The 16,807-nt window shown below is 39.2% G+C and overlaps 1 long non-coding RNA gene across 1 annotated transcript in view; it reads left to right on the plus strand.

Annotated features, from left to right (window-relative positions):
- Window positions 1–2,827: 2,827 nt before the first annotated feature.
- LOC128790916 (uncharacterized) overlaps window positions 2,828–16,807 on the plus strand; it is a 31,753-nt gene continuing 17,773 nt past the window's right edge. Inside the window, exons 1-2 of the long non-coding RNA XR_008431901.1 lie at window positions 2,828–2,877; window positions 7,644–7,702. This is a non-coding gene — a long non-coding RNA (uncharacterized LOC128790916). The remainder of the gene's footprint in view (window positions 2,878–7,643; window positions 7,703–16,807) is intronic.

Here is a 16,807-nt window from a genome sequence, read left to right on the forward strand (position 1 = left end):
TGCCCAGAAATAAGATAAAATCTGTGTTTCAAAGATTATGCCCAAAGCTACTTAAAAAAAGATTTGGTGATTCAGACATTCAAAAAATGGCAGAGAAAGGCCAGCTCTAGTTTCCTGTACTCAGATTTTCATGAGTTCTTATCTTGCTGCCTGTCTGCATGTCTCTGCTAGGACAGGCAGAGCTGTGTCACTTGAAGTAAAGGCCTGTCTAGATGCCAGTGATTCTGAAAATTGGCCAGTGTACCATGTCACAGTTGTGTATCCCCTCCTGCACTGATCTCTAGTCATATTCTTCATATGTGAATTGATACCCCAACTCTCAATACAGTTAATTTGATACGTAAAATTTCTGTGTCCATTCAAGCACTAATCCAGCCAATTGTTTGAGCACAAAAGACCTAATTGTTTGCTTTAGCTTTCCTGCTGCTTTACTAAAACAGTGACCCTTTTACTTATATTTACATGATCTTTACTTTTTTGCTTAAATTTTTCTTGAACTTTCACTAGACATTTACTTTAAAAACCCTCCTAGTACCATTTGAGTGTAGAATGAGCTACAAAGCAAAGAGGATTTTAAAAGGATTCATTTAGATACATAGTGTTGCCTGCTTGCTTCATAGCTGGTTTGCTGGGCTTTGTGGTTTGGAAGAGCTGTTGTGGGGGAGTTTTGAATTGCTTTCTCTTCTAATTTCATGTTTGCATTCACAACAGGCTGCCTGTTTTAGTAGTCTTTTATATTTCTCCCCAGTGGACTATATTTCCTGTTTTCTTTGTGAACATCACCATATGTAATTGCTTTACCATTCTTGCTTTCTTCCTGAATGATTTGGGAACTATTTTGAAGCCTTTATCCAGATATACATCCCTCTCCCAAGTGTATGAGCTCTCTTACGTTCTCAGGTTAGTCCTGAACAAGACTGTTTTGAAATATGCACTTTCACATATTTTGGGTTTTTTTTGCCCACCTTTCTGTTGCGTTTCTCGACAGCACTATTGCAGTGTCTGTGCTGATGCTACAGCTGTTTGGAACACACAGGTATCTGAGGGAAGTGGCTTTATGCTGTCACTTCAGTTATTCTTTAACTGGTAGTCCTGATAATTGATGAAGACCACATCTAAATATATGGTCTTTGTGGATTTGCTTGTGTATTGGTTTTTATGCTTTGGTTTGGTTTGCTAGTTATGATTTTTTTCTTCTTTTTTTCCAAATGCAGCATCCAACTTAATGTTTCATAAAGTAAATAACTGAATAAACGTATAACTTCTGTCATCAGAGCCTTAAATGCCTGAGGTGCTTCCTGTTTCATATTCACAGGGCTGAAGTTGCACATAATTAAAATCCTGTCATTTCAGCATGAATTATTTTATTGAATCATATTTTATTCACATGCCTTTTCTCTTTCAAGGTTCTCTGGTATGCACCAAACACTTGCACATTAGTCGTACAGTCTGCTGTAGCAGCTTAACTTGGATTAATTTCTTATGCTTGTTAGTTTGTGAAACAGCTCTGGTTTTGAGTTTTAGCTTCTGTGTTTTCCATGCTTCACTTTCTCCTCTTCTGTTTTTGCTTTTCCCCCCAGAAATTGTCTAGAAAGATTGTCTTTTCAGTAGATACTTGTATGTCTGGTCCTAAATGCAGATCAAAATTCCTAAAAAGAATACACTGTATGTGTTAGGGGATTAAATGTAGCATGGTTGCTATAATTTACTTGAATAGCTTTCTGTTATTCACATCCTGTTATTCTCAGTGCCATATTTCATCCTAATACTCTTAACGGCAATTTCTACCAACGCAAACAAGCAAAACCAAATAAACGTGGAAGAAAAGTCACTTTGGAAATGTAGAAATACTGTCCTTGGTCAGAGAGCGCTGATGAGAGATAGGGATTTGTTTTGTTTTGTCTTCCCGGGAAAAGCAGACTGCTGCCTGGAGTTTCTTCAGGCACTGTGCAAGCTACTGCACAGTTAAGATTATCCTGGGATGGGTCTGCCAGAATTCTTAAACCATGGACTGTAGAGCTGTATGTGGGCATCCTTAGGCAGTTTTTAAAATAAAAGGTGCTAAAATAAGTCCCTGTGGGGCATAAGGCATAAACACTTCAGAGGGGTCAGAAAGCACATGTGACATGGTGGCACAGTAATCCTGGTGTTTAAAGTGTTGTTTCAATTTTGCTCATCTTCCTCATGCTTAGTTCTTGGATGTCATTGTAATGAGAACAATTGTCCTTTTTGCTTGCTTCACAGCTTGATGTTCTTCTGATTGTGACTGTTTAACCAGATCACAGAGAGTCGTTTAACAGTGCATCTCATGCATTAACTCTAGAGTATTTGCAGTGAGGATATGGTACAGACACCTAACATATATATCACCCCTAAAAAGGTATTGCTTTCATGCAGAAATGTTTATGTATGTCTGCCCCGTAAGCCAACCATGGTAACTGGTCTTTCTAAACCACTGAGAAATGAAAAACCAGTTTTGTGTGCAACTTTCAGAGCATTTTATAATGTTCATTTACAGATGGAAATGGGGCTGAGTGGAGGAGTTCTTGGGTATATCCAGGTTCACTTGCTGAAGTCAATGGGAGAATACAGTTCTCCAGTCTCAGGCTAATACAGTTTCTGTGGGGTCAGTGCCTCCCTGCCAGTATTTGTGCTTTTAAAGTGTGCATTTTGCTTGTTTGAGGCCTGAGAACTCTGTTTCCAAAAGCCTCAATACCTAAAGTTTTGCAGTAACTTCAGCAATGCAGCTGCCTAATACCATTCACTGAAGACAACTCATGTAAAAAAATCATGACTCAAGACTTCTTATAAATTACTCTTTGATTTCAGTGTGCTTCAGAATATTCTGCAATTCACTGATGAGCCTGGGCACTCAAGGTAAGGTGCTGCTGCATGTACTAGCCCCAGTGCTACCAAATATTCCATAGAAATACCATGGATGACAGTTTCACTCTTGCTTTTAAGTTCTGTGAATTTCTAGGAATTTGTTGTTTGTGCAGAGTTCAGCTTTTTGATTGTTTGGGTTTTTAAAATCAAAATTATGACCACAGCGCTTGTCACATTGCAGACTTTATAGTTCCAGTTTTAGATTCCTTTTATAAATCTGAGCCTCAGTTTCCCAGTTTGATAAGTTTTCTTAAGTACTGCTAGGAACATGTTTTTGAACCTTACTGTCCATGTGGCTTTTGTCTCGGAGCAGGAGCGATGATTTTCCTCTTTTCTCTGAGTGCAGTCCAAACCCCAGCTTTGCATGAAACCTGGCCTGTTCTACCCTATCGTGGTCTTGGAGCAGTAAAATAGTCTCTCTGGTGTTCTGTGGGGAACAGCCTGGAGCAGAGCTGTATCTACAGCACAGAGCAGCTGTATCCTGCTTTCCTCAGCGCAGCAGAGCTCTCTGAGCCAGCCCTCTCCATGAACCAAGCTGTCCAGTGTTTGTATTTCAAATACTACCCTGACCTATACACTAGACTAAAGCTTCCTGTTCTAATATTGATTTAAGACTTAAGTATCAGTGGCTTGTTTTTTTACATTATCATTCTCTTTCTTATTTACCAGTTCCCTGGGGTATGCAGAGAGCCATAGTCAGGCCTTCTTAGCAGCCAGGATGAGAGGAGGGGAAAAGCACGTGAAGGACGTTTATGAAAAGAGGCAGAGCTTGAATTGCCATGCAACTCACAGAGTATTTCGGTTCAGCAATCAAATTGTGTACTGTACTATTTGCCAAAAAAAGAAGAATCACAGCACTCATTCTCTTGAAAGCTCTCTCATGCAGGAATTTGTTAGCTTACTTTAAGTTTCATATTATTTAAAAGCTCTGACCCAGACTTCTCATTAACTGTTCCCAAAGCACTAGAAAAGGAAAGTAGAAGGACTTCCTGCTTCATGTATCTGGTTAACAGCTGTGCCTCTTAGAGGAAGGAGAAAATAGCCAGTAGTGATAAAAGCTCACCCTGCTCGCCCTCATGGGGAGCACTGCTGCAGTGTGAGCTGCCTCTCCCCAGGATCCTCACGTAGCAGCACTCACTACAGTGCTCCCAAGTGCAGCTTGCTGAAAACACTTTTATTGTGGGCAAAGAAAGGTTTACTCATCCTCCTTGCCCCACCATTGTCTGCATATTCCTTCTATTATTTCTTTGTTGTTTTTAATTTTTAAAAAACTGCTAGGCTGGGCTTCAAGAGAAGTACAAATGCTCAGAGGTTATTGGGTTCTTTGCTCAGATATTGCCCTGGCTCATCAGTTGTTAGTGTTGTGAAAGTGTGAGAAACCAGTTTTATTGCATCTCTGCGTGTGATCAGCCCTGCAGTACTGGGTTGCCTTCTTTCAGCAGCAGCTCTCCTTGTGGAGCCTGTCTCTGTAGTTGAACCAGTGTTTAGGCAGCCTCCTGTCCCCAGATGAGTCTTGTTACATCAGACCATCACCTGCATAGCTGCTGGCATCCTGAAATCACATATTCATCTTCCCCCATCATTTTTTGTGGTTGTTCTGATCCAGTGTTCCTGAATACAAACAGTAAAAAAGACAGCAGTGGCTTAATATTTGTTAAATTAATTAAACTCTGAGATTGGACTGCTTTTGGTTTGTTTTATTCTGACTTTCTGAGCTTATATGTTCATTAAAGGCACATTTTGGAAACCTTTTCTCTGTGATATTGAAGACAAGGATATTGAAGGAAGGTGTCTTCCAGTGTCACCAAGACTGTCCTTAGTTCATATGTTTGTAGGAAATCAGGATTTAAGATCCATGTGAGGTGTGATGAGAATCCCAGGAGCTGATAGCAGGGTGTACTTGTTTGCAGATGGGGACAATACACAAGCATGAGCTGGCTGACCAGCCCTGCCTGTGCAAACCAAAAAAAAACATCCTCAGATCTTTCCATCTGAGCATTGGCACCTGAGATTCTCTTTTCCTAAGTGGCACATACATTGCTTTAAAGAGGTGGTGACATTCTTGCCCAAACTGTGCCTTGTAAGTCAAAACCATCTAAATGCAATTCTAAAGGTTGCTGTCTTCTGAGGCTTAAAGTTTTCCACGTTTTCTGTTTTACAATATTGAAAGTAATTTACCCTGTGTGCATTTTTCAGACTTAGGAAGGGAAAGCATTTCTAATTCTTCCAGCTCAGGAGAATTTGAATGCACTGGGAACACTGACAGTCTCTCAGTAATGCCCTTCAATATATATTTGAGATATATATATATGTATGTATGTATGTATATATATTAATATAATATAATATAATATAATATATAATGTAATATAATGTAATATAATGTAATATAATATAATATAATACCCCCAACTATTAACAAATCTTCTCACTATTTACTAACACTGCATCTTCCATAAGACAAGGCCAGAATTCATAACAGTCCCTTGACTATAAATAAAATCAACACCCAACTATTACTTTCTCTGTTAGGAAGAATGGATTTTAGAAGGGTCTTCTTTAATGGCAGACTTTTCCTCAGAATGTTTGATCTGTGTCCAAATGAAAAAAAAGGATGCCTTTGTATTTAACTTAACTCAGTTTGTATTTCCCTGTCTAGAGTATTACACTTTTAATAACAATTATGAAATTTATTTCTCACTAGACAAAGAAGTAGCTACACAATGAAACTGGATCACTTCTTTTCAACAAACAGGAAATCCTCTTGACCAGCTTAGTTCCTGCCCTAGAATGTAATCTGTGGGCTTTACTCATACCTCTTTACTCATACCTCTTTACCTCTTTGCATACATCTGTGGAAGGTTGGGGGAATTAACAAGTTATCTAGGGAATTTTTAAGAATAAATTCCTAACCTTAGCCAGTCTGTTACATGGAATTTGTTAGCACTTCTGGAGTTTTGACTGAAAGATCCAGGCTCCAAACTGAAAAGTTGTGTATTTTGAATAGCGTAAGGTAACTGGGATCAAATTGTTAGGAATGTTACTGTTGGTTAACATGACTGTTAGAGGATCTGAAAGGGGGTTATCTTGATGACCATAACACTGTGCTCCTGGCTGAGAAAGTAAACATCTCTGTGTGGAGTTCCATCTGCTGCTCTCTCAGGTGACAAATCAGTTTGGTGTCTCTCTTCCACTTAAGGTAGTAAGCTACCTTATTGTCTTTATTTCCTTAAAAAATAAAATCTCCTATTTTCTGCAAGGCAGCCATGGGGGGCTTTATTACCTGGACATTATGCATTTAAAGTGCTTTAGGAAGGATGTTGCAGAGAAACAGTGCATGGAAGTGTTGGTTTGAACCTATCAGTCAGTTGCACTCCTAGGTTTTGAGATGTGAAGTTTCAAGCTGTGCAAGACCCAGACTCTCTTCTGGCCTCTCTACCAGCTGGGGTTGCAATAAAGGAGGGCAGAACAGCTATGGTATCTCTACTCCCTTAGGTGATTGTATTTCCTTCATGTGATGAAGCAGTAGAGGAAAGGAATGGAGCAAAAGGGCTTCAGAGAAACTGGCTTGTGCTAGGGAACCTTTCCTGGAAACATAATGAAGCACAGGATGTGATAAGCATAGCTCACAGAGAAGGAAACTGCTTCAGAAGGCTGCAAGGAACAATGCAGCATCATTTGTGGCAGACAACTCCCTTGCATTGGAATGCATTGGCTCAGGCTGAAGAAGAAAGACAATCTTGAAAGACAGTTTTGGAAAATTGTTATTGTTTATGTATGGAAAGCATATGTTTTTCCTTAGCAGTTGCATTTTGTGAGTCTGCATGCACTAACTAGAATTAACTGTTTATGAAGAGTGTGAAATGCTCCCTAGTGGTAGCATTTATCCACTCCCTGTTTTCTTCTAGGGAGATGAATTGCCTTTCTAGTAAGCATCATTCCTGGAGCTGGAAGTATCAAGGGAAAGGAGTTGCGGGTGGGCACTTGGAGATTGCCTGGATCTGCAAAATACCTTTGTGCCATATGGGAAAAGGAAAGCTTTACTGAGGGGCTCTGTCTTTACTGAGAGCTCTGTCAGAGTTTAACCAGGACAAGCTCTCACGGGGGTGAGAATAATACCACAATGTTAAATATCTCTAAAATGACAAGACCTGGCAGTGAGACATCAATCTCGCAGTCCTTCGCAATGCCAGGACAAATTGCACAGGATTATGATGAGAAGGTTGCCCTTCTGCCAAGCTTGTTGCCTAATGCATTTGATGTTCCCAGTACAAGCTACTGCTATGAATACTGCACAGCCGCCCATCACTTAAAAGACTGAGGGACATGAATGTCTCTAGTTACTGATGTGAATGGTGGTGCTGCCATTATGAACTGTCCAATGACAAGTTTTTTTGTTCACTTACATGCATTATGAGGTTAATGAAGTTAATATTCTTAGTGAAACATTTCTTTGAGTCAGACAGAAGGCTCCAATACAGTCTTTGATTTTAAATTTCAAAAATATTGAACTTTGGATGAGTGGATTTGCACATGACACTTTCATTATTTTGCATTAAAATTCAGGTGGTTTTAATTTAGACCAAAAAAATCTTTGTTGTACCTTAGAGATAACTTTGGCCTTGTACATTTATGAAATTTCATGGCAGTTAATTCATGCTGCTGCTAGGAAGAAGTATGCAAGCACTGAAGTAGTTTAACCAAAACCAGGCAACATGGTTTGCTGTTTTGATAACCATTATCTTTTTCCATCACAGTGAAAGTCATCTGATGAACCTCTGACATTTGATGATCATTATGTCAAAAGTCTTTTAGGGTAAGTAAAGCAGACAACCTTTTTTAGTGCTTTCTTACTTCTCAGATTATACTGAAAATGGAAAAATGTAACTGATAATATTTTAAACTTTAACTCTTTGTATGTATAGTTCTGCTTCCATTACACATAGTTGCAGATACTCAGAAGACAGAAACACTATGATCTGCATTATCAAGTGACATGTCACAGATGACAGATAATTGTTAGGATTCTTGTCACCATGATCAAATGGTTTTGTACATGAACAATGCTGATACTGTATTTATAGAAAGCATATTTAATTCAGAGGATTTGTAAGCAAAAACCCCCTTATGCATGTTTTTCAGTTCTGTTTCAAGTGACTTGTCATAGCTGTAGACATTACAAAAGTGTTTTGAAATTATTATAAGCTAGTACTTCTTTTCTTACAAAATTTGATGAGGATAATCTTACTTTGTTCTTGGCAAGTTTCGTAATCACTTAAGTTGATAGGAATTATTTCACTCTTCTGTAAATAATATCCTAAACGGTTGCACAAAGCAGTGGAACTGTTTAGAAAAGGAAATGCTGTGTCATCATAGAAATCCTAGGCAAGATTTAAGTTGGCAGACAGCTCTCAATGCAGGTTGAATGTTGCAAGGTCACCGTGTCCTTCCTGCCTGTTATTTGCTGAAAGAAGAATTCCTGGAATTCTTGATTATGGCCAGAAACACAAGCTTCTTATCTGAAAGCCACTGTGCCTGATGCCCTTAACATTATGTTTTAGGATTAGATCTTGATGAAAAGTGAGAAAGACCTGAAGACTCATCTTAATATAAGAAATTTCATGCAGTTTCATTTCTCAGATGGTTGAGTCAAATAGATTGCAAAATGTCTCTTTAGCTAAAATGTATTTCCTTGTAATAATATATTCTAAATAATTTTTTTAAAGCAAACACTGGGGAGGAAAGTAGACACCCAAGTGTCCCTCCCTTTTCTCTGGGTTTATGTGTGGAAGAAATACATCTGTGGCTCTGTATTCATATACCTGAGAGCAGTGGATGAATGTTTCTTAGGAATCTCCTCCAGAACAGCATGTGTTACACACCACTACTGCTGTATTCTCAGAGCCTCACAAGCATAGGAAATAAAATATACTTCCACTGCTTTTAGGATTATGGTTTCCATCACAAGCCAGGGAGCAGTTCCAGAGGCAGGCTCTGAGAGCAGGCTCAAGTGTTGCCGGCAAGCTTGGAACACATGGTGCCTCTTTAGAATCCCTTCTTGGAGAAGAAGGATCCTTAAAATAGACTCCTTTTCTGTAGCACCATATGTAAGCTATTATCAATCAAAACTTTTCCAAACTCATTGTTTAACTTTCTATAAAGGGAACCTTCTCAAGCAAGAGGGAGCCCCCACCTTATGAAATGCAGAGGAAATGTGCTCAAAACAAAGGAGGAGTCCTCCATTTTAAAACCCAGAGAAAGGTTTAGAGGTACAAGCAGAAAAATGATTTTATGGCTGTGTTTATGTATTTTATATCTCTAGCAATGTGCCTCTTTAATCTGAAAGTATAAAATCATACAATGCTGTCCTGAAGAAGAGGGTTCTCTTGTTCTGGTTATATTTTTTTGCTGTGTTTTATAAGAAGCTAGACAGTGGCTCACTGAAAGCATAGTTAACCCTAGTAACTTAATAACACCAAATTTTGTTGTTTCTTTAAGCACAAAGCAAGCTCTTCCTTTGCCTGCTCAGCATGAAAGCAGACAGTTTATGAAGCACCAGCTCTCTCTCACTGTTTGTGTAGTGTGAGCAGCACAGAGCAAGTGGACTGTGCTGGGCTCTGGGCAGCAGCCCATGGCCCCCACACAGAGCCTGATGAGCAGTTCTGGGCATGCGACAGAGCTTTGGGACCTTCAAAGGGATTTTCAACCCTCTATGACTATTGCTGCTGCAGTTTTTTTTTCCTTCATGGTTGTGGCAACACTGTTTATTTCTGTCTTGGAGGCTGGCTGCAGGGGAAGCAATTTTAGAGGCATCAGGTAGATTAGAATGATTTCTTGCACTGTTGCGTAACCATCACTTATCTCTTCTAGACAAAACTTGCAGTGCAAACATGATATTACCTCCTCAGGGAAATTGTAGCTGAGTTGCAAGTTTAGGCTATGGAAAAAAAACACAAGTGCTTTGGACAATAGTTTCTTCTTTCTGCTTTTAGTCCTGGCTTTTTTGGAGGTACATAGATCCCCAGTACATTAACTTAGTGTCTTTTAAGGCTGTGCTGCTGCAAACACAAAGCATGTCCTTACATGAGCTGCTGTGCCAGAACATGGCAGAGCTCCCATGAGCTGTCTTCTCAAGTTACCAGGGGCAGTCTGGTGAGGCCATTTCCTGGAAGGGTGTTCTGATCACATCTATGAGGTTTCTAGGGTAAGTGCTAGGATTTGAGTCTATATTGCTTCTGACATGCAATTGTTCTTCAATATGATCTCGGTCCACGTTACATACAGTGAAAATCAATAAAAAATAATAGGCCTTCTCTGCACCAAATAGGTGCTCAGACCCTCAGACTCTACATGGCTGGCCCATGCTGGAAAATAGAGTGTGGTTGTCTGCCACCTGTTTTGGACAGAAACATGTATCAATACTCAGATCGGCTTTTAGCTGTGAGACCAGAAATTGGTCTTACACAGTACAGGTCACTGAAGCTGATAACTGCTAGCAAATATTTCAGATCTGCTCAAAGCGGGTGGGATCTTAAAATCCTTTTTTTTTTTTTTTTTCACTTAAGTACAAAACTGGGCTAGGTGCTCTTGGAAGTTTCAGAAGATATCTGAACAACTTTGCATGTCCAAGCCCCTGATCTCTGGGTAGAGCTGAAGGGACTTGTGCTTCTGTATTCTGTGGTCCTGGGCTCGGCCTTCAAGAGATGTCATTATGTCATCTGGGACTTCAGAGTTTAGCTTCTGTGAAGTAGCTCTTTTTTTTTTTTTTTTTTCCTTAACTGTTATATTGAAAATTGATGTGCCAGTTTTCAGCATTTTGATGCACAAAGTGAAGCTGTTAGTCTTATTGGTTCAGTTTTGTAAATACTGCATTAGCTTCCAAAAGCCACGTATAACTACTCAGGATGTATTTTCTAAAACTGCTCAGCAAGCAATGCCTTTGAGACTGGTATGATTTATGAAGTAATCCGTGTGTATCAGCCAGCTCAGTTCTTTCAGTTCTTGATAGATGGTTACTGAGATTAGTTATATGTGGCTAATGATCATCCAGAAAATATGCCTAATCCAGGAAAAGGGCAAGAGGTGTGAGAGGCTCTGTGCCAAAAAGCTTCTGGCTAAATTCTGCCATACTTCCAGTGTAATGTCCTGTTACACACCAAAAACTGCCTATACTGCAGTTGGGAACAGCATTTTAAAAATAAAATTGAGGTTTTCAAGTTCACATCAATGATTGACTGATTTAATTGTGACTGCATAATAGTGAGTTGAGAAGTGAACCCCTTAACTGAATAACATGTCATTGCTTTTGGAAATAGTGAATAACTGAAATAACAAATCTGGTCAGTGGAGAGCATCTACATCCAGAAAGCTAAAATGGGAAAATAATTTGAAGCGAGGAAGTTCTTTAATACATTACTTTGAACAGCAGCCCAGTTAAAAAAATTGGATCAGATTCACAAATCAAAATGTTGCATTTTTCCACAAAGCTGGATCTCTGCAAAGAAAAGCAGTGACAGCTTGAGAGTACCTGTTTTCTCTCAAACTCTGTTAAACTCCAGGGCATGCTTCATTTTAGTGCAGATTTTTTGAGTCCCTGCAGGATTTCACTTATTTAGTAATACTCCCTACAGGGAATTTTTCCTTTCTGATCTCTGCTCTAAGCAGTTAAATAAAACAGGGGTTAGTAATGGGAGCTCAAGACACCCACTCAAACACATTATGGAGGTGGGCTAGCAAGGGGAAAGTACAGATGTCCAGGATGTGGTTCTGGCCATCCTGTTTGTAGTGTCTGTGCTCTAAACAGCGGTGCAGGTTAGCCTGGCTGGCTGCTGGGATTGTGGCAGCTGTGGGGAGCGTGGCTGGCTCCTCATGCAGGAGAGCACTGGAGAGAGCTCTGGGGGCATCTCCCAGTTCCAGTGACAAAGCTGTGCACAGAGCAGCTGTGGCACAAACCTGTGCTGAGTTGCTAAACGTGCTCCCAGAATTAATCTGCTTCATCCCAGAGACATTTAGGACACTGAGGGGATGGCTTAGACTATTGACCTGGAGCTGGAAGTTGTCCCCTGAATAATCACTTAATCTCTGGCACCGGCTAAGGGTATGTGTTGTAACCTTATGGGACTCTCTTATTAAACTAGTTGAGAGGGGAGTGTGGGTTTTGTTTGTCCTTTTTTTTCCCCCAAAAATACTAACAAGAGGTTGTTCCAGGTCTTTAGCAGTCGCCTATCTCAAGCATAAATATTGCTTTGCTGATACTTCCATGACATCACCTTTATTCACGGCCTGCTGCACCTTGGGCCTCGTCTGTCTGCTTGAGATACACTTGTGCACCTTTGTGGAAGCACAGATGTTTGTGGGTCACAGATGGTATGAATAGGTTTCGTATAATTGGGACACTTGTTTGATGTGCACCGGAGAGTAATTTAAAAAATCGAGCTCCTATCTTTGTCTTCCAATCCTATCCTCACTGGAGTTGCCAGACAAAAGAAGGTACTTAGCTGAATCTTGATAGACTGCACAACACATAAAAATAGACAAGATGGGTAGCTATAGTAGTGGAAATCATAGATTCACACTAACCAGCCCATTTTGGACAAAGCCAATGTCCTGACTTTCAAGTGGTCAAATATGGGTGACATCCCCCCTTGCCTTGGGCATAGTTTTTTATACTGGACAAAATGATCATTTTGTCTATGGATTATATACTTTTCTTTAAGCTTTTATGTATCTTTCTAAGATCTTTGAATGCTTATCATTAGTCTATATATTTTTGAGCCCAGACATACACTTTTAAAGCAGGAAATAATTTGCTTGTTGAGCAACTGAAGTCTGTGTTTTGCTGCAATGCTCTCTATACCAGGCATAGCTGATAGTGATTGTCAGTTTTTGCCATTTCAGTCACTGTACCTTTTCTCCTTTCCCAACCAAGGTGTTTAGGATTCCTATCAAGCCTGCAATTACACAGGAGTGAACAGAGTAAGAAGTATTTTTATAGAGGTGTTGGATCTTTAGCAAAGTTAAAATTGTTATAGATGTGCTTATCCAAGTTCACTAGCATGTAAATCCTTTGATTGTTTAGTTTATTGAGCATCTCTAGGTTTAGGATTGACTCATCCCTGTATTCAGTCACGTGGCCAGATGCCCAGAAATGTTGCTTTGCAGAAGAAGTGGTTTACAGTACTGCTCCAATATTGTGTGGGTTTGTTCTGCCCACATGTGCCTACAAGTATGTAAAAAGCTAGCTGTTCACAAACTTCTTTGTGTCATGTGTCCTGCATTAAGGACAGTGACATGCCACTTCCACTCAGGGCCACCTGTTTGTCTGCATGGATGGTAGCTCCTCCCAGTAGTGATCTCAGCTGGTTTTTAGTTAGAAGAGTAATTGTTTGATGTGACTTTTGCAGTCTTTAGGACAAATTGCTTGCTGTACTACTTGAAAAAAAAATTCTTATTTGCCTTTTTTTTTTTTTTTTTTTTTTACTGCTTCTCTCAAGACTGTTTCCAGACAATTTGCACCTTTATCTACTCCTGCTTATACCTGCAGGAATCACAAGTAGTACCACAGAAAGCAATGATGACATTTGAGAATATTAGGAAGAATGGTAGTAAAGTGCAATGTGTCATCTTCTTGCTAAAGCAACCTGTATGGACATTGATATCTCTTTGTGTCTTTCACTCTGATCCTGTGAAGTGCTTTTGCTGCACTGTTTGCAAGTGAGATGCTGTGAATGTGAATTTAGGTTGTGCAAGGCCCCTGCATATCAGAAATGTGAACTAAACTCCTGTGTGCCTAGTCCATCACCAACACAAAGTCAAATGGCTCAGGTTAATCCACCATGAGGCACCTGAGCAGACAGTAGTAATACCCAATGTATGGGCTGTCATTCTTTTACCATTATGGAATCATACTTTTATGGTTTCTGTAGCTGTTTGCTGTTTATTATTGATTGTTTTTTTAATTTGCAGAGCAATGAGGAAGACATTAACTCGAGTCATATATTCTTGCTCATCTGTGCCAATTCAACCTTGATCACAATTAATTTTGCTCTTTTTCTTTCAGCCATAAGATTTAGATCTTGTCTAAGGAGTGAGAAAAATATCCACAACTGGACATACATTTCACACTCACTGTGGCAGTCAAATTATAGAAAAATGTGGCCATTATGACATATGAGAGACCAGACACAACAGAAATTATGTCTTCTCTTTTTCAGTCTCTTGATAAAAGCATGAAGGCAGTACAATCCATCTATCATCATGGTCCTGGGACTTTATAGCAAAGTCTTCAGGCTGTAATTGCTAATTTTGTGGCAAGGAATCACAGCTATTTTTGCTCACATAATCCTCAAGCCAGTCAGGTTTTTTAACTGGCTTTTCCTCATCCCTACTTCTACCACTGTAAATTAGAGCAGTCTTGAAGCTGGTTTGGAGGTACATTTACTACGTGTATGGCTGCGGTTGACTGGAACACTTGTCCTCTGGATTTAATGGGAAATGTTCTGAGCTGAAGAGAGTAGATCTGTGTAAATCCAGATCTAAAAATATATTGATAACTTTTGACTAAGTAGAAACTCTACAGAGTTCACCTGACTTTTCTGAAGAGGTGTCACCAATAAGGAGTCAGCTGATGGTCTCTGTTGATGTGAATGTCAGAAATACCAATAAAACTTGTAGAACTTTCAAATTTAAACTTTTTCAAGTATATGCATTTTTCTGTGTTTCAAAGGTGGCTGTTACTGGATTTTTATATGCACTGAAAATTTAGAGTAATTTTTCTGCTTGTAAAAGAAAAAAATTATAAAGAAGATGACAGCCACAGCCAAGAAGTACATAATGCAAAATGCTTGTCCAAACACATTCCTTCTAACTTACACCACATCCTGTTAGTCCTTTAATAGATCTTGTATGAATGGATAAAGCAGATTAGAGAGTCACCAACACCCCAAGCTATTTCAAAAAGACTTTAAACTAGAATTCTACCACCAGGACTATTCACTGGAGTTGGCTATAGTGAGAGTGTGAATGCAGATCCAACTTTGGACATTTTTCTCATTCCTTAGAGATCTGAAATAAGAGTAAAAGATTCCTAACTTCAAAGCAAAACAGACAAAAAGGACTACTTTGGGTATGTCTAAATAATAATTACATTGAAATGATTGATTTGGGACTGCTAGTAAGGCTAATTCTTGATTAAATCAGTGTCTGAGAAGAAGCCCTGTCCAGTGTATGAGAGGAAATAAGCTCTTAGCTCAGGCTGGAGTCAGAAGTTTGGTCTTGAGTAGACAAGATCTGTTCTGGGATCAGTCTGCCCAAAATGTGCTTTCCCTTGGGGAGTTATGATGAGGTCAGTCAGGCAGCTGGGTGGTAAACAAACTCACTTCCTATCTCTCTGAATAGCCATATTTCCTTGGGCTATGCCTCCACAATATAAATGTGACAGGAGTAACTTTCTGTAGAATAAGGAGTGCAAAATAAGTTCTGCTCAGGTCCTTAGAAATATCTTTTGGGCTTCTTCCTCTTCATTCCCACCCTTTCATTCCCCAAATTCAGTCTAAGCAATTTATCTTGTCCTTTTCTGAATGCTTTCTCTTCATTCGCTTTGAGACATAACCATCAGATGGTCACAGAGCTGTGTGTGTTTATCATTGCAGCATTTGAAAGTATGTAAATGACTTGCAGATGCTCTATGGGCTGTAACCAAACTTGGCTCTGTCAGTTTTAACATGCACATGACAAAACCACACTGGCTCTGGACAGGCCTCAGTGTAATAAACTCTCTACGTTCTCCTCCTGCATAAACACTTTAATGTTCTTATTAATTAGAAACAGGAGTCTGTTTCTTTCAAAGTTAATGTGATAGCTATCAGGCCAAAGAATGAGGTACATGCAATATCTGAATGGTAATATGTTGATAATACAGCCAGGGATCTGAAGTTTATTTTTTGGGAAATACATGTTTATGAGTATGTTTGTGTTATATATATATAAAGTTAAACAGGCATAAACAGTAAAGCTCCTGGAATATTTGATGTGATATATTTGCAGTTAATTCATTTCAGTATATATTTCACATGACATATTGTTGCCCTTAAACTTTAGTGAATATTTTCTTGCCCTTATATCTTAATGTCTTTCAGCACAAACAGATCTTGAAGCTGCTTTACGAATTGGCAACAGCACTGTGACTTACTGAAATAAAAATATAAGAGCAATCTGGTAATAATTATATAAATCTCCACTCAGAAAGGTCTTTAGGTTGGCTGTAATTAGGAGTATATATCAGTAACTTCTGTTTTATAGCACTGATGGCAATATTTGAACGTGAAATATTTTAAATAGCTGTGGCCATTTTAACTTTGGGCAAACTGGGAATAACATTGTTATTGATCATTTATTGACAGATAAACTTGCACAAATAAGTGAGGACATGGTTTGATTACAACAGTCCAATTACCTGAGTAAATTTCATCAAGAAGTTCTTACCTGCTGTGCCAATCAACAAATAATTTTCAGAATTTCCTTTGGTTATAAATCACCATAAACTGTAACTTTCTGTGCACTGGTGTCACGTAAGTTGCAGACTGGTGGTGGTACAGAAGCCAGGAAAGAGGATGGAGAGAAGGCAGATGGTAATGAAGAAAGCCCCTCTGGCATGAAAGGGTGTGTTTGCAAGTTGCAGTGATGATGGAGGTAATGAACAAGCAGAGATTTGGGGCCCTTAGTAGGTCCATCTCTTGGGGCTGTAATGTTATTGGAGAATAGTGGGAAATTCAGATAAATGTTGACAAAAATTCCCTAAGCTTACTGAAGAGACCAGAAATGTTGATGAATTACACACTAGTTGATGCTGACTGCTTCATAAAGACATGGCCTGGCTTAGCACAAATCATTGAATCTGCTTCCCTTCAAAATCTCATCAGCA

Source organism: Vidua chalybeata, chromosome 7, assembly GCF_026979565.1.
Source record: "Vidua chalybeata isolate OUT-0048 chromosome 7, bVidCha1 merged haplotype, whole genome shotgun sequence".
Lineage (NCBI taxonomy): Eukaryota > Metazoa > Chordata > Aves > Passeriformes > Viduidae > Vidua > Vidua chalybeata.